The sequence below is a fragment of the Gorilla gorilla genome, chromosome 1, assembly GCF_029281585.2.
Source record: "Gorilla gorilla gorilla isolate KB3781 chromosome 1, NHGRI_mGorGor1-v2.1_pri, whole genome shotgun sequence".
NCBI lineage: Eukaryota > Metazoa > Chordata > Mammalia > Primates > Hominidae > Gorilla > Gorilla gorilla.
This window is the reverse complement of record NC_073224.2, coordinates 129438155-129456346: the sequence shown is the minus strand read 5'-3', so window position 1 is coordinate 129456346 and position 18192 is coordinate 129438155. Positions and strand designations below refer to the sequence as shown.

The window sequence follows — 18192 nt, the reverse complement described above, 5'->3', positions numbered from 1 at the left end:
TATATGGTAGAACTGCTATTATTCACCCCATATGGGTGATTGAGGAATATGCGAGGATCTTGCGCAGTTGAGTTTGGTTTAGTCCACCTCAGCTGCCTGCTATAATGGATAGGATCGAAAGAGTGAGGAGAAGATTTACATTTACTGATGGGGAAATTTGGTATATGATTGAGATAGGGGCAAGTTTTTGTCATGTGAGGAGGAGCAGGCCGGACATTAGGGGGGTGCCTTGGGTGACTTCTGGAACTCAGAAGTGAAAGGGGGCTATCCCTAGTTTTATAGCTATGGCCACCACGATCATTAACGATGAGTACTGGTTAGTGGCATTGGCTGTGGTCCACTGTCCGGAGAGTATGTTGTTGGAGAGAATGGCTATTAGGAGAATTATGGATGCGGTTGCTTGCGTGAGGAAATATTTGATGGCGGCTTCTGTGGAGCGGGGGTTTATTTTTTTGGTTAGGACTGGGATAAAAGGTAGCATATTTATTTCTAAGCCTACTCAGGCAAGGAATCAGTGGGAGCTTAGTGCTGTAATAAGAGTGCCTGCGAAGATGGTAGAGTAGATGATGGGTTGGGCCAGGGGGTTAATTAGTATGGGAAGGATATAACCAACATTTTCGGGGTATGGGCCCGATAGCTTATTTAGCTGACCTTACTTTAGGATGGGGTGTGACAGGTGGCACGGAGAATTTTGGATTCTCAGGGATGGGTTCAATTCTCATAGTCCTAGAAATAAGGGGGTTTAAACCTCTATTATTTACTCTATCAAAGTAACTCTTTTATCAGACATATTTCTTAGGTTTGAGGGGGAATGCTGGAGATTGTGGTAGGCATGGAGACGTATCATATGAGTAGTGCCAGGGTGAGTGGTAAGAAGTTTTTTCATAGGAGGTGCATGAGTTGGTCGTAGTGAAATCGAGGGTATGCAGTTCGAATTCATAGAAACAGAGAGGTTAGAAGCAGGGCTTTGGTGATGAAGCATACCGTGTAGAGCTCAGGGGAGTGAGCACTGTATGTTGTTCCTAGGAAAATTATAGTGGTGAGGGTATTTATTATGATAATATTTATGTACTCGGCTATGAAGAATAGGGCAAAGGGGCCTGCGGCATATTCGATGTTAAAGCCTGAGACTAGTTCAGATTCTCCTTCAGCAAGGTCGAAGGGGGTTCGGTTGGTTTCTGCTAATGTGGAGATAAATCATATTATGGCTAAGGGTCATGTTGGTAGGAGCAATCAGAGGTGTTCTTGTGTTATGATAAGGGTGGAGAGGTTAAAGGAACCGTTAATTAGTAGTGTTGATAATAGGATAATCGCCAGGGTAACTTCATATGAGATTGTTTGGGCTACTGCTCGTAATGCACCGATCAAAGCGTAGTTTGAGTTTGATGCTCACCCTGATCAAAGGATGGAGTAAACGGCCAGGCTAGAAGTGGCTAGGATGAATAGGAGGCCCAGATTAAGGTTGACCAGGGGGTTGGGTATGGGGAGGGGGGTTCATAATAGTAGGGCAATGGTGAGAGCTAAGGTCGGGGCGGTGATGTAGAGGGTGATGGTTGACGTTGAGGGTTTTAGAGGCTCTTTGGTGAAGAGTTTTATGGCGTCAGCGAAGGGCTGCAGTAGTCCGTAGGGGCCTACAACGTTGGGGCCTTTACGTAGTTGTATATAGCCTAGAAATTTTCGTTCGGTTAGCATTAGGAATGCCATGGCAATTAGGATAGGTACAATAAGGAGTAGGAGGTTAGTCATGGGTATGTTGTTAAGAAGAGGAATTGAACCTCTGACTATAAAGTTTTAAGTTTTATGCGATTACCGGGCTCTGCCATCTTAACAAACCCTATTCTTGGGTAGATGTGGGTGCGATATTAAATTGAGATGATATCATTTACGGGGGGAAGGCGCTTTGTGAAGTAGGCCTCATTTCTCTTGTCCTTTCGTACAGGGAGAAATACGGAATAGATAGAAACCGACCTGGATTGCTCCGGTCTGAACTCAGATCACGTAGGACTTTAATCATTGAACAAACGAACCTTTAATAGCGGCTGCACCATCGGGATGTCCTGATCCAACATCGAGGTCGTAAACCCTACTGTTGATATGGACTCTAGAATAGGATTGCGCTGTTATCCCTAGGGTAACTTGTTCCGTTGGTCAAGTCATTGGATCAATTAAATGTGGTAGTTCGCTTTGACTGGTGAAGCCTTGGCATGTGTTGCTCGGAGGTTGGATTATACTCCGAGGTTGCCCCAACTGAAATTTTTAATGCAGGTTTGATAGTTTAGAGCCTGTGGGCTTGTTAAGCGTTGCTTGCATTAATAAATTAAAGCTCCATAGGGTCTTCTCGTCTTGTTGTGTTATGCCCGCCTCTTCACGGGCAGGTCAATTTCACTGGTTGAAAGTAAGAGACAGCTGAACCCTCGTGGAGCCATTCATACGAGTCCCTATTTAAGGAACAAGTGATTATGCTACCTTTGCACGGTTAGGGTACCGCGGCCGTTGAACGCATGTCACTGGGCAGGCGGTGCCTCTAATACTGATAATGCTAGAGGTGATGTTTTTGGTAAACAGGCTAAAATACAAAAATACTACTAAAAATACAAAAAAAAAAAATTAGCCGGGCGTGATAGCGGGCGCCTGTAGTCCCAGCTACTCGGGAGGCTGAGGCAGGAGATGGCGTGAACCCGGGAGGCAGAGCTTGCAGTGAGCCGAGATCGCACCACTGCACTCCAGCCTGGGCGACAGTGAGAGACTCTGTCTAAAAAAAAAAAAAGAAAAAAAAAGTTTTACCTGATACAGGAGCCTTCAGAAATGAAGACCAAAGGGAAAACTGTCCATTTTTTAGATTTGATGAAGCGTGGACAGCTATGTAGAGATGTGATTGGACAAAAAGAATGATGTGATAGTAATAGAGTGGGAAACCCGGCAAGGCCTGTCTGTTCAGGTTCTTCTTGGTCTCTCTGTGTGGCATTCCTTCCTCCCAGATATGAAGCAGGATCCTTTTTGGAATGAGGATCTTATTACCTACTATTGAACAAAGATAGGGCTGATAATTTCTTTATGACCAGCTCCTACACAGAAAGGTGGGGGAAGGTGAAAGTAATATTTCTAGGTTGTATGGTTTGCCCTGGGGGAAAGGGGCTGTAGTCTCTATGACCTGCCTTGGGGAGGGGCATTCAGGGTTCTGTGACTTGCCTCAGGGGAGAATGAAGGGCGAGAGACAGGAGGGCAGGAGAAAGTCAGAGAGCTCCGTTCTGAGGCTGCTTGGGAGGCCTTCCACTGTCCTTTAATTCAAAGTACTCAGCATGCCAAAGCGTTAGGGTAATTTTTCGGAAACAGCTTCTATGATGAAAATTCCATCCATTGAATTTCTAGCATTTCCATAGATCAGTGATGAACAGTAACAGACTCCCCTGTTACTTCTTTCATCACACTATCCCACTTAGAGTTATCAGCTCACAATCTGTATTCTCCGCTAGTCAGAAATCATGTCTTTCTTATTGGTTGCTGTGTCTGCAGCTAATAAGAAGCAGGCATTTGGAAGCAGTCCAGTATTTGCCACATAGTAGGCCCATACTAAATCTCAGTTTAATTAACTAATGGTCCCTTGCCTCGAGGATCATATAGACCAGAGTGTGTGTGGCTGGGAGGTAGAATGGGGTAGGCTGAGACAAGCCCACAGACAAAGGGCAGATTTACTACTGTGTGCAGGTGCCTGCACAGTGGGCAGGGGGCTGGTGAGCCCTTCAGCCCTGTGTCCTACATCCTCTGCATGGAGCAGGCTGTTGCCACCACCTGGGTCCATTGGTAAGGGTGGTTTCCATCTGTCCAGATAGGAGACCAGAGCAGAGCAGTGATGCATGTATTCCATCCAACAAATAGCTGTTGACAGCCAGCCCCATGCAGAGCCCCCTGCCAGGTACCATAGAGGAGACAAATATAACTCAGCCCTGAACTGAGTCCTGTGCAGGACTCCTGAGTACACCCATTCACCAGCCCAGGCCTGCCAATTCCTCGCTCAGTGTTCTTTCTACAACAGCACTGCCTTCCAAAAGTGATCCCCTAGCTGCCAGATTTAGGAGGATTCTTCTAGCAGTGTGCATGAAGAGGCTGTATATAGAGTTTTCTACTGAGATGTATTAACACAGGTGCCTGCAGTGTGCTCAGTGCTAGGGTGCAATGGAAGTAAGACTCATCTTTGCCCCAGGGAGTAGCTGTGTCTGTAGTGGTAGCTGTGTCTGTAGTCCAGGTCAGATGGAGGGGATAAGAGGGGCCTGCTCTCAGTCAGTAGTCTAGACAGGATGTGGGGTTAGTGTCTGGGAAGCTGAGAACAGAGAAGCCATGGGCAGAGGGAGGGAGGAGCGGGTGTGCAGGAGCACATGAAGCACTCGGGATCTGGGGCTTCAGTAACCTATGGCTGTCTGGGTGGTTCTAGTCATGGCATGAGGCACTTACCCTAATGTAACAAGCCCACATGTTCCTTCAGCAGCCCCTGCCCTTCTTTGGACCAGCGATCACGATGGGCATGAAAGCTTTCCGCTTTTTGCTTTCTACTTTCAGCAGTCTTTTCCCATTAGGTTTCCGCTCTTCAGGCTACATGAGCACCAAGGCCTGTTTTCTGAAATGTGTGTGCTCACTTACATTGGGTGGACCAGTGTAGACACAATTGCCTGAGTGATTCTGAGGCATGTCCAGTTGTCCAGGCAGATCAAGGACAGAGAAACAGACTAAAGAGCTTTTGTGAAGCCTAAAGTGGTGATATAATAGTTGGTGTACAGCAGAGTTTCTGAACTTCAGCACTATTGACATTTTGGGCCAGATAATTCTTAGTTATGAGGGTCTGACTTGTGCATTGCAGGGTTTAGCAGCATCCCTGCCCTCCACTCAGTACATAATCGTGAGGAACTCCCAAGCTGTCACAACCATAAATACCTCCAGAAACTTCCTGTGTCCCCAGGGTGTATGTGTAAAATCATCCCCTGTTAAGAACCACCGGTGTACAGGCTTTGAGTCTGAGTCCTGGTTCTACCGTTTGCCAGCTGTATGAACACAGGCAGCTTATTTAACTGACCTGTGGCTCAGTTTCTTTATCTGTAACTTCACTGTGCCTCAGTTTCCTCTTATGTAAAATGGGGATAAAATTGATCTTATGGAGTTATAGTGCAGATTAAGAGTTTTATGTAAAGTGCCTAGAGCAATGCCTGACACACAGTAAACATTAACTATTGTTATGGTTAATAATAACACTCAGCCTCTCTTGTGTACATCCTATACTGAAGCAACGCATCTCCTTGAGCATAGAGGGTAACAGTAAAGGTTTCTGAACCTTTTAGTCACTGTCTAACCCTCAGCCTAGAGCAAGCAATGGGACCAAGCATTCGTTTATGATCTATTGGAGGAGCCCTAAGCATGGGACACTAGTGTCCACTCTGCCACCAAATGATGCCCTTGCCCATGTGGCCTTGGGCAAGTCCTTGCTCCTCTCTGGCCCCAGTCCACTCATCTATAAAATGAATGGGTGGGTCTAAATAATTCCTAAATTTGGCCGGGCACAGTGGCTCACACCTGTGATCCCAGCACTTTGGGAGGCCGAGGCGGGCGGATCACCTGAGGTCAGGAGTTCGAGACCAGCCTGGCCAACATGGTGAAACCCCGTCTCTATTAAAAAATACAAAAATTAGCCAGGCGTGGTGGCAGGTGACTTAATCCCAGCTACCTGGGAGGCAGAGGCAGGAGAATCATTTGAACCCGGGAGGCAGAGGTTGCAGTGAGCTGAGATAGAGCCATTGCACTCAAACCTGGGGGATAAGAGCAAGACTTCTCTTAAAAAAAAATAATAATAATTTCTAAATTTGATTATACATTATAATCACTTGAAGACATCATAAAATGCAGATTCCCAGACTCTGCCAATCAAATCCAAGTTTCTGGAAGTGGAGGCTGAGAATCTGCATTTTACTAAACTCCTTAGAGGATCATGATGTTAGCCAGGCATGGTGGCTCACGCCTGTAATCCCAGCACATTTGGGAGGCTGAGGCCTATGGATCTCCTGAGGTCAGGAGTTCGAGACCAGCCTGGTCAACATAGTGAAACCCCATCTCTACTAAAGATACAAAAAATTACCTGTGCACGGTGGCAGGCACCTGTAATCCCAGCTACTAGGGAGGCTGAGGCAGGAGAAACACTTGAACCTGGGAGGTGGAGGTTGCAGTGAGCCGAGATTGTGCCATTGCACTCCAGCCTGGGCAACAAGCGAAACACCGTCTCAAAAAAAAAAAAAGTGGATCATGATGTTCAGTCAGGTTTGAAAGCAACTGACTAGATCAGCTGTAAGGCCCCTTTCAATATTCAGATTCCTAAGATACATTAATTATAGACTCATGGAGCAGAAAGGAGCTTTGAGTGGTCATGTGCCTTAGAGGACCAGGGCAGATGGCTGCTTTCCTGTGAGAAAGCTATGCTAGTGCTCTGGTGGCTCTTCCAGGGTTTAATTATCCCTAGCATTAGGAAGATATACTTTCTATCTAATCAAATGCTTCATCTCAGCAATTTACCTCCCACTCTGCTGGCTTTGTACTTAAGGGTGTAGAGAAGGGCTGGTCAGTTCCCTGTAGTGTAGCCCTTCATGTACTTGAGTGCTGTTGGAAGTCAGACTAGACCTGACATTATTACTGGTGAAAATGTCTCTTGACTTTGGGCCTTCCTTTCCATTCCCATTGCAACTGCCCAAGTTTAGGCTGCTAGCGTGTCTTGTTTGGATGACAAAACACCTTTCTAACTAGTCTTCTGACCTCCAGTCTCTTCTTTATTCAATCTTCATGCTACAGTTATTTTCCTAACCCCCAGCCCTGAATGTATCACTTCTCCTGCCCACAAATCCTCCATGCCTCCCAATCAAAACGAAAGCCCTCATCCTGTCATTCAAGGCCTTTCAGAGCCTGACCCCACCTACACTTTTGCTTTCTTAGCTTATTACATTTCTCTTCCATAACTCCCTCAGGCCAAGAGCCTCCTTGGGCTACAATTTACTTTGCTGAATTTTTTTGACAGGTTTCCCAAACTTGAATAACCATGGAAGTCCCCTCCCCACCACTGCCTATGTTTCATGGCAAAATACTTACAAACATCTCATGGATACTAAGTGATTCACGGTTCTCAGTTTGGGAAACTCTCTCTGCCCTTCCTTCTGGTTGCCAGTGGCTTAACTATCTATTTCAAGAGCTTCCCAGGTCTTGAACTGCAACTCAAAATAACTATCTAATGTTGTCATACCTGCTACCTCTCAATCTGATTTTATTTTATTTTATTTATTTATTTATTTATTTATTTATTTTGAGATGGAGTCTCGCTCTGTCACCCAGGCTGCATCTCAGCTTACTGTAACCTCCCCCTCCCAAGTTCAAGCAATTCTCCTGCCTCAGCTTCCTGAGTTGCTGGGATTACAGGTGCCTGCCACCATGCCAAGCTAATTTTTGTATTTTTAGTAGAGATGGGGTTTTGCCATGTTGGCCAGGATGGTCTCGAACTCCTGACCTCAGGTGATCCGCCTGCCTTGGCTTCCCAAAGTGCTGGGATTACAGGCGTGAGCCATTGTGCCCAGTCCAATCTGACTGTTTTTAAATACTGAGAAGGCTCTACAGAGCTATGGAACTGGAACACTCCACTATCACCACTCTTACTCCTTCTTTTTCTTCTTTCCTGAGCTGATGCCACATTTTCCTCAAGAGTTGAATTGCTCAAGGTCTATCATGATTTAATTAAATGAGCATAGTTGACCATTCAACCATCTTTGTTTTCCTAACTCCAAATAGCCTCCTGGAGCAGGTATGTATCTATGCCTCCTGGGGCTACTCCCTATTCCTGCACCTGTGACAGACATTGTTGGTGAATTACAGCACTTGCCTCTGGGGCCTAGATGTGATGATGGAGACTCAGAATCCAACTCAATACAATTCCCCAGGCAGGCTTTATCCATCAATCAGAGTTGGCATGCAGTTGAGACAGTCCTTACCATCAGTGACCTAGTTGATTAGCTAATGTGTTCACTAGAAAACCTCTGTTTCAACTCCCTTATAGAACATAGAGTAGTTTCTAGTTGTATTCTCTCTACTCTAAGCCTTTCAGGCTAGAGGATTTGGGTTGTGGGTGAGGATCTATTATTAGTCTAATTTGGCATGAAAATTGGAGTAAGACTGCCAAGGTCAGAAAAGTTTCTCCTAAGAACCGCCCTAGAGCATTGTCTGCCTCCCACCTCTGTTTCCTGCCAAAACCCACAGAAATGTCTGGTGAGCTAGCTGGTCTTTAGCCATAAGAAAGAGTACCATAGAGGCTACAAAACAAGTGACAAACTACCCCTGGAAGGATGAAACTCTGGGGCAGACAGCAATTGGAGATGCCTTGGATGTCCCAGAGCAGCGGCAAGGTTTTCCACTTGGCCTGAGCTGATGGAACCATTTGCAATGGAAAGCCTGATATCTTCGGTCAGGTAACAGGCTGCTCCAGTTTCTTCTCTCTTCTCCCCCCCCTCCTTCTCCTCTGAGTTGATCGCATTTCCTTGGTGATGTTCATGCTTAGTCAGTAGATCTTAGGGAACAAGTGTATACCCCATTGGGACCTTGTCCATGTAAACTACTATGTACTAATTAATGTTTTCCTCTGTACTGCATCTTCCTTCCACTCTTTCTGGCACAAGCATTTATTTAATACCTACTGTGTGTTAAGTGGTAAGCACTGCCGTAGAGAAAAAAGCCCTTGAATTCTGTCTGGAGCCACCTGGGGATGCTGTATATGAAACAAATGCCACAGCCCTCATTAGCAGAAAAATACACTTCAAGTTGCTTCCTGTCTTCTTTAGGCCTCAAGAAAGCTGTAACTGAGTGGAAAAAGGTTGAAACCTCACAGCTAAAATGAGAGCATTCCAGGGAATTCTACAAAATCATGAAGTGCCTCCATCAGTTGAACACAAACCAATTCTCAAACCCAGGAAACCTTAACGAGAGATTGGGTGAACACTTCCTAGCTCTGACTTATTGCCAGGCATTGTTCTCATTGTTTTCTATATATTAACTCTCTAAATCCCCACAGTAATGTTATGAGTTAAATACTCTTATCATTTAAAAGATGAGAAATAGAGGCACACAAGGGTTAATTGACCTACCCAAGCCTCAACAGCTAGGAAGTGGTAGAGCTAGGATTTGAACCTATATAGTCTCATCGCAGAGTCCTAAACTGCCTGAAATATGTACATTTAAGCAAAAAACAAAAAGTGCTGATTCATGGATTGGAATGGAGTGGGATGAGTAATAACTGGGTGGTGCTTTTTATCTCAATATGTTAGATCAGCTAAAGACAGAAGGGTTTTGATAGCTGAGGGGCCCAGTGTCTATCCCATACTTTAAGGAAGGCCTCAGAAAGGCCAGCTGCTCCCCTAGATCCACCCACAGCTCCTAGTGTCTCTTGACAGACAGCAGACTGGTACCAGAGTAGTTTCATGTGGTTGAGAGCCAGATATGGAAACAGATCTGCATGGGTCCCTTTATGCACTTACATACTGTATTTTTTACTAGAAAATGGTGACATATTTAGTACCTAGTGCAGCAATGTCATAGGTATGAAGCCTAACTTCTAGAATGGACTCTACCACCTACTGTCCCTTGATTCAGTTCTTTGCAACTATAAATATTTATTCATTCAGTAAATAATTTTGAGACCTCCTCCATGCCAAGCAACATGCACTAATTTGAATTCAATAGTTGCCCTAAGGTACTCACTATTTGCTGGTGGTGACAGTCAGATAACTGGATACTTATAAGCACTTCCGCACTGTGTTCTCAAAGTGTGCCAGGGAGTGAGGGAGGGCTCAACCTGTCCCTCTTCCCTAGGAGTCTGTGAGCAGCAAATGAGATCACACAGGGGAAAGGGCTTTGTAAATAGCAGAAGGTGAGAATGCGGTGTGTGAGGAGGTGGGGAAGAGGGGGAAGAAGGAGGAAGCAGAGGGAACGGGAGGCAGAAGGGAAGGAGGGGTGAAGGAGAAGAGAGGGAGTGGCAGGGGGAAGGAAGGGGAAGTAAAGTGGGAGGACTTCAACTAGGAGCTGTCTACCTTTTCTGGAGACCTCAGCAGGCAGCCGCCAAGCTGAGTGCTCCATCAGGGGCTGTGAGCCTGAGCGAGGCCTCACAGGAGTGAGGGAACCAAGCCTGAAGCACAGGGCTCACTCTCCTAGCAGGCCAAGCCCAAACCTTGCAACCGTTGCCAAACTACTCTGGACTCCGTCCTAGTGGGAGCCTTAAACTCGTGTTATGTTGCTTGAGACTAGGTGCTTTCGCTGCTCCCCATGCACCCCAACCTCTTCAGGATCCCAGCTTGAACAGTGACAAAGGCCAAGCTGTCCCTCTATTGTGATGCCCGATTTCTCATGAATCCCCTTATATAATGGTATCTCTGAGAAATGGTGGCTTGAGGTGATGCCAGCCACCACCATTCTCTGTACTGAATCGCCACCTAGAGGCCAGTTCTAGCCCAAACCAATGTGTAGGCCAAGTTTTCAATTTTGCCTCAAGATAGAAAACAAAACAAGAGTTATCTTTGAACAAAAAGATAAAAGGCAAGAAAATGGCACAAGACCTTTAAAAGGACTCCATCAGTCCCTTCACCAACCCTGTGGTTTGCTGATGAGATATGCAAGGGCTGAAATGTCTCCACTTCTCAATGGGGCAGGATTTCCTCCATGGCTTGGGACCAATGTGAGAATGTCACTGTTTCTCACATATTCTAAAGTCTAGATTTGAAGAACAAATATGCCAAGAAAACCCTCCAGTTTGCCCTGCATGTCAGACCCCAGCCCATCTGCTCCTCTTCTTTCATGCCCAAATTCAGACACGTTGGCTAGCTTGGGAAGACAGCTCAGCAGAAGATAGGATGTGCTTTTTAGGAGAGTTTGCTAATTTGGCTTACATTTCTGGAATTAGCTGCCCTACACTGAACATGAATACCCATTAATCCTGGACCATTTATTGAGAAGTAGTTGGATGAGTCTACAAAGGCATCGAAGGTAAGTTGATAGTTCAAAATGAGCATCAAGGCCGGGCATGGTGGCTCAACGCCTGTAATCCCAGCACTTTGGCAGGCCAAAGCAGGCAGATCACCTGAGGTCAGGAGCTCAAAACTAGCCTGGCCAACATGGCAAAACTCCATCTGTCTACTAAAAATACAAAAATTAGCCGGATGTGGTGACAGGTGCCTGTAATCCCAGCTACTTGGGAAGCTGAGGCACGAGAATCACTTGAACCCGGGAGGCAGAGGCTACAGTGAACCGAGATCACACCACTGCACTCCAGCCTGGGCATCAGAGTGAGACTCTGTCCCCAAAAAAAAAAAAAAAAAAGAAAAACAAAATGAGCATCGAGGTATTTTGGTCTGAAGAAAATCCAAGCTACATGGTTCCAGATCTTCAGTGCCCCAGCCTGAACAGTATCAGGAACAGCAGAGTACTAAGAAAAGTAAGCCGGGCTCCCAAACTGAGCAAGGACAGTTTTCTTAATCCTCTTTTTAAATTTTTTAGGTTTTTCTGTTCATTCCTTTGCCAGTCTAGTAATTCAGCTTCCCACTACTCAGCTTATTGAATTCTTAAGTATAATTGGAAAACAAGATACATAAAATATTCAAACTCTCATTGTCAAAGCATCCTAGTTTGTGACTGCTTGGGGATAGCAGTGTGTGCAGTGTCCAGGGAATGCCCACAGAGGCTGCAATACATTTTTGCAGGCAAGCAGCTGCTGGTCCCTCTTCAGACCAACAACAATTCAAAGAAGGGGCTCCCTTTAGAGTAAACCTGGAGGAACCTTGGGAAAATTAGACTGATGTTTGAATTTATGAAAAAGCCACAGCTGTTCCCCAAGGATAAAGTGCAGTCCATTGATCGGCCAAAGGGCCCAGAGGAAATGAAATTGCCATTTCCTTTACCCATCCACCCAAATAAGTTAGACTTCTAAAAACTGAAGTGTTTCCTTCTCTCCAGCAGAAATGATTCCACTTGGTGCTCACAGTAATCTTGTGAAGTAAGTACTATCATTGCTGTCGTGCAGAGAAGGAAACAGAGGCTAAAAGAAATTTAGTAATTTGCCTGTAAGAGGAGTAGTCAAGATTTGAACTCAAGTGCTCTGCTTCCAGAACATCTGCAGTTTTCCCAATACCGCCATTCCCCTTGGCATGAAGCCAACATACTAAGTCCTAAAGAAAATTTTCTGAGAAGTAATTCAGTTTGCCATAGATTGTTGCATGAATTCCTACACAACCACTGGAACTACACTATAGGTGGAATCAGTGGGCCAAGGACAACCCTCATTCAGGAATGGTGCTCATTGTTGGTCAGTTAACACTATATACTTTCTGGGAGGGTCAAAACTTCTCAATCAAACAAAAAGGTTTCTCTTGACTGTTTCCTACTTCATTCTCTTCATTTAAGCCAGACAGACTCTTTGACCCCTATAAAATCTCCTACAAGACTTTGTCATTATTGTTCTCCAGGTAAAGGGAGTCCTCTCCTGGGACAGTTACAAAGAACCACCATAAACCAATTGGAAGAAACAAAGACACAGTGGGGACAGTGATGGGGAGACATCAGGTGACATCAAGACTTCCCAGGATCACACAGTCAGTGAGGGGCAGAACTGCTCAGAATCCAAGTCCAATAGACTCTACCTGAATGAAGTTTTCTTTCTTTCTTTCTTTCTTTTTTTTTTGAGACGGAGTCTTGCTCTGTTGCCCAGGCTGGAGTGCAGTGGTGTGATCTTGGCTCACTGCAACCTCTGCCTCCTGGGTTCAAGTGATTCTTCTGTCTCAGCCCCCCGAGTAGCTGGGACTACAGGCACAAACCACCATGCCTGGCTAATTTTTGTATTTTTAGTAGAGACGGGGTTTCACCATGTTGGTCAGGCTGGTCTTGAACTCCTGACCTGAGGTGATCTACCCGCCTTGGTCTCCCAAAGTGCTGGGATTACAGGCATAAGCCACCATGCCTGGCCTGCACTTTTCATTTAATCATAGTTTCAGAACATTGTATGTTGTTTCTAAGCAAAATCCAACTAGGAATCCCAGTCTCTAGGGCTACCCCTAAAATAGCTCACTGGGGTTACTTCTCGCTACTAACATTCCCCATGCCCCATCTTGAATTGTCCCAGATAGAGAAGGGAGTGGGAAGAGGGTGCTCCATTCTGAGTGCCCATAACAATAGCTAATAGCAGCCAAAATGTGTTGAGCACTGTGCTGGGCACTGTGCTTATTACTTTATATGCATCAGCTTATCTAATTATCTCAACAAACATATAAGGTAAGCATGACTATTTCCATTTTACAGATAAGGGGACCGAGGCACAAGGCTTCTAAGAAACTGGCTTAAATTCCCACAACTGGTTAAGAGGTGGGGGTAGGACTGGAGTCCAGCTCTGTTCACCGTCAAAGGCAGTGCTCTGAATCACTCACTTTTAAAAACCATATAGTAAATGCAGGGCCCAAGGACTTTGGCTTACCACAAGGAATCCTCATATATGTAGCCAGCTGTCTCTGCAGTAAATTGGCAGCCCCTGCCTAGCCATGGAACTCCCACCATGGATGGCAAACTGGAGACTTGGGAGTTTAGTTTCTAGTTCTTTTGCCCAAACTCTTTTATTGGGGGTTGGAAGAAAGGTAGGAAGAGCAATGAGAAAGGAAACGTTCTGGCTTAATGGGGAGAGAAAGAAAACAGAACAGGTTTGTTTCTGTAGCCAAAGACCTTCTAAAAGCCACACCCCTGCATTCAAGAGCTGCAGAAGAAATGCTGTTCTTCAATTCTTCCACCAGCCTCAGTAACCATTTCACTAACAAGTCTTACAACAGATAGAACTTAAATTAGACACAAGAAAGGACTTCTGGTCAAAATGAACAGTCATTTCTGTAAATTGGGATTTATCTTTACAAAATCCCTTCACTGAACTAAGAAAAGTCTTAGGGCCTTCTCTAAATAAAGGCTGCCCAAACGCAAAAATACTGCAGCTTTCAACAGAGGAAGACATGAGGTAGTTTTCAAACTTCTCCTCTCCTCCCTGGGTTTTATAGTCTTTTGCACTCAGGGGCACTTCGGGAAATGGTACACATTTGGCAGGTGAGACAAGTGACTGAGGTCTGGAAAAGGTGTGAGAAAGCTGGTGCACGTGCAGGAGTGGGGCCCAAAAGGTAACGCTCCTGCCGTCATGATGCACTGCTTTCCCCCAGACCTGCAACTGATGATGATTTTGTGCTTCTCCAAAAGTCAAAACACTCAACCTCACACACCTAAAAAAGAACTTAACCTTAAGTTCCTTTTTAGTAAGAGCCTATCTGTGTGGTCTTTCTTCTCTTTTTTTTTTTTTTTTTTTCTTTTTGAGACAGAGTCTCCCTCTGCCTCCCAGGCTGGAGTGCAGTGGCGCTATCTTGGCTCACTGCAAGCTCCGCCTCCCGGGTTCACGCCATTCTCCTGCCTCAGCCTCCCGAGTAGCTGGGACTACAGGCGCCCGCCACCACGCCCGGCTAATTTCTTTTCGTATTTCTAGTAGAGACGGGGTTTCACCGTGTTAGCCAGGATGGTCTCGATCTCCTGACCTCGTGATCCACCCGCCTCGGCCTCCCAAAGTGCTGGGATTACAGGTGTGAGCCACCGCGCCTGGTCTAGTTCCTGTTTTCTTACACATTGTCACATTTTTTCCCTGCCATCTAAGCCTCTAGTTTTGGTTGGTCAGGGAGATGGATTTGAGACTGAGTTCTCATCTCCTCCGCTGCAGCACCCTATTAAAGCCTCTTCCTTGGTAATAACCGTCTCAGTGATTGGTTTTCTGTGTGGCAAGCAGCAGGAACCCCAGGTCTCTGAACTTTGGCAAAGGAATCTCCTGATAAAGGCGGGATCGATTTTACTGACCAAGCTGAAAACGATCAGACGTTTGAAAGCCTTAATCTCGGAGCCTATCGGAGTTTGTTCTGCCCTTGAGGCTTTTCTTTGGGCCTACCAGTCAAAATCAGCCTGGCCAACCTGTCTTCAAGGACCAGGGGCAGGGCCAGCTTCTCCCGCCGGGTCGGCAGCCACCTTCCCCTTCCCTGTGACTTGAAGAGAAGCTTCAGGGGGCGTTTATTCAATTTGCGAGGAGCCCACGAGGCGCAGGTGCGCGGTGACTCTGTGGTTCCCACTGCACCCGCTGCCCTCTTTGGTCCTCTCGCTGTCACCGGCGGGCAGTAACGTTCCGGGTGAGCTAGGGCTCCGAAGACACCAGGCAGGGAGGGACCAGTGGGTAAGGGCACCGCCCGTTTAGGTCCTGCGCAGGAGGGATCCGAAAAAGGTCTTGAAGAAATAGAAAGGGAGGGCCAGATGCGGTGGCTCACGCCTGTAATCCCAGCACTTTGGGAGGCCGAGGTGGGTGGATCACGAGGTCACGAGTTCGAGACCAGCCTGGCCAAGATGGTGAAACCCTGTCTCTACTAAAAATACAACAAGTAGCCGGGCGTGGTGACGGGGGCCTGTAATCCCAGCTACTCAGGAGGCTGAGGCAGGAGAATCTCTAGATCCCAGGAGGCGGAGGTTGCAGTGAGCTGAGACTGCCCCGCTGCACTCTAGCCTGGGCAACACAGCAAGACTGTCTCAAATAAATAAATAAATAAATAAATTAATAAATAAATAGAAAGGGAGAGTTGGAAGTAGATCAAAGAGAAGAAAAGAAATCCTACATTTCCTATCTGAAGGCACCATGAAGATGAAGGCCACCTCTTCTGGGCCAGGTCCTCCCGTTGCAGGTGAACCGAGTCTGGCCTCCATTGGAGACCAAAGGAGATGACTTTGGCCTGGCTCCTAGTGAGGAAGCCATGCCTAGTCCTGTTCTGTTTGGGCTTGATCCTGTAGCACTTGATTGTCTCTCCTGGACTTTCCATGGATTCCAGGGATGCAACTGAGAAGTTTATTTTTAACGCACTTACTTGAAGTAAGAGTTATTTTACAACATTTTAGCAAAGGAAATGAATTCTGACAGGTTTTGCATTGAAGACATTCACACATGAGGAAAACAGGAAAACCACTATGCTAGAAAAAGCAAATGCTGTTGAGATTGTCTCACAAACACAAATTGCATGCCAGCAGGTAGGTTTGAGCCTCAGGTTGGGCACATTTTACTTTAAGCGCACTGTTGGTGGAACTTAAGGTGACTGTAGGACTTATATATACATACATACATATAATATATATATGTATTTATGTGTATATATATACACACACATACACACACACACACACACACACACACAGGGTCTTGCTATCTTGCCCAGGGTGGTCTCCAACTCTGGGTCTCAAGCGATCCTCTGCCTCCCCTTCCCAAAGTGCTGGGATTACAGGTGTGAGCCACCTCGCCCAGGCCATTTTAATTTTAATTTAATACTTTTAATTTGAATACACAATACAAAAATCATATAACAAGTACAGGAAACCCACTTTATGCCAAGTTTACAAAAACAGGAAAGATATGTCCATGACAAAGCGTCAAAGTGGCAACATCCTAAAGTACTGAGAGAAAAAAAGTTATTCTAGAATTCTATGCCAAATTGAAATATCTTTCAAAAATGTGACTGAAATCAGGACATTTAAAGACATACAAAAAAATGACAGAATTCACAGAACCACACTACAAGAAATAGTAAAGGAGTCCTCCAGGCCTAAGGATGAGGATACCAAACAGAAATCTGAACCTACACAAAGAAATGGAGACGACTGAAAATCGCTATGTACGTACTTGGATGTTGGGGTTTATAACATGTCCAAAATCAAATTCCCTGACAACACTAGCATAAAGGCCAGAAGGGGAGGTATATTGTCACTTGATGGCAGACGGATAAAGATGTATTCTAGGGACCCTAAAGCCATCACTGACATAACAAAAGAAAGAATTACAGCTAATAAGCCAAATAAGGGAAGAAAATAGAATGATACATTAAAAAAAAAAACATGTAATCGCTGGGTGCGGTGGCTCATGCCTGTAATCCCAGCACTTTGAGAGGCCAAGGCAGGCAGATCACTTGAGGTCAGGAGTTTGAGACCGGCCTGGCCAAAACGGTGAAACCCCGTCTCTACTAAAAATACAAAAATTAGCCCGATGTGGTGGCTCGCACAGACCTGTAATCTCAGCTACTTGAGAGGCTGAAGCAGGAGATTCGCTTGAACCCGGGAGGCGGAGGTTGCAGTGAGAGCTGAGATGGCGCCACTGCACTCCAGCCTGGGTGACAGAGCGAGACTCTGTCTCAAAAATAAATAAATAAATAAATAAACAAACAAACAAAAACTGTGTAATCCCTGTGCTGGAGCAACTGCTCTCCAGGCCTCTACCCTATAGAAATACACAAATGGCCAATGAGAAGTGTACAAGAATGATCACTGCCGCATTATTTGTAATCATAAAATAGTAGCGCCAAAGTAATTTCAAAGATACATGAAAATCGTTTTATTTATTTAACAAACACAAACAATTGAACAAACAATGGAAGCAAGTCCTTTTGCCTAAAGGAACACAGAGGGTCATGCGGATGTTGCTCCTCCAAGGATTTCGGTGTTCCCCAACGGCTAGTTTTGGGTCTAGTTCTTCTGGAAGATCTTATTCTTGGGGAGCTACAGGTTCTGGCGTTTGGGGCTCTTTCAGGTTCTATCTCCATTTTCCCCTCAATTCCTCCCCATTCTGCTATAATAAAAAAAAATTCTCACCTCCGGAAGATCCCGCCTGTGCCTCCCCGCCAGCCTTTCAGGAGGTCTGGACGTCTGGTCCACTGCTCCCCGGCTTCTTTCCCCGCTTTTGCTTTTCCCCTCCCCTGCTCCCGCCCTCCGGCCTCAGGACCCGACCACTGCCCAGCTGAGCCCCCGCGGCTCCACCGCGCAAAAGGTGCACTGGAGGCCCTGCCCATTGCCGCCCCGCGGGGTGCCAAGAAGTCAACGTAAATAAATGCTTTGTAAAAGGAACTTCCCCATGGAAAAATCTCTCATGATTTCCATTCTCAAGGCTCTTCAAAGGACTAAAAGCTAAAAGGATGGATTCATTCGACAAGTCCTAGTCCTGCGCCCTGGTGAGTGCCAGACCCTGCTCCCCGCGAGGGGGACCCACGAGTCACCCTCACCACGATCCCTGCCCTGGTGGAGCCCCCCTGCGGAACACAGGATCCGAAGATG

The 18192-nt window shown here is 45.9% G+C and overlaps 1 protein-coding gene and 1 pseudogene across 1 annotated transcript in view; one reads left to right on the top strand and one right to left on the bottom strand.

The window, feature by feature from the left end:
- Positions 1–18192, top strand: part of GSTM2 (glutathione S-transferase mu 2) — a 1178915-nt gene that overhangs the window by 957300 nt on the left and 203423 nt on the right. The gene's annotated exons all lie outside the window — the stretch shown is intronic.
- On the bottom strand, positions 522–17930 carry LOC129532591 (NADH-ubiquinone oxidoreductase chain 1-like; annotated as a pseudogene).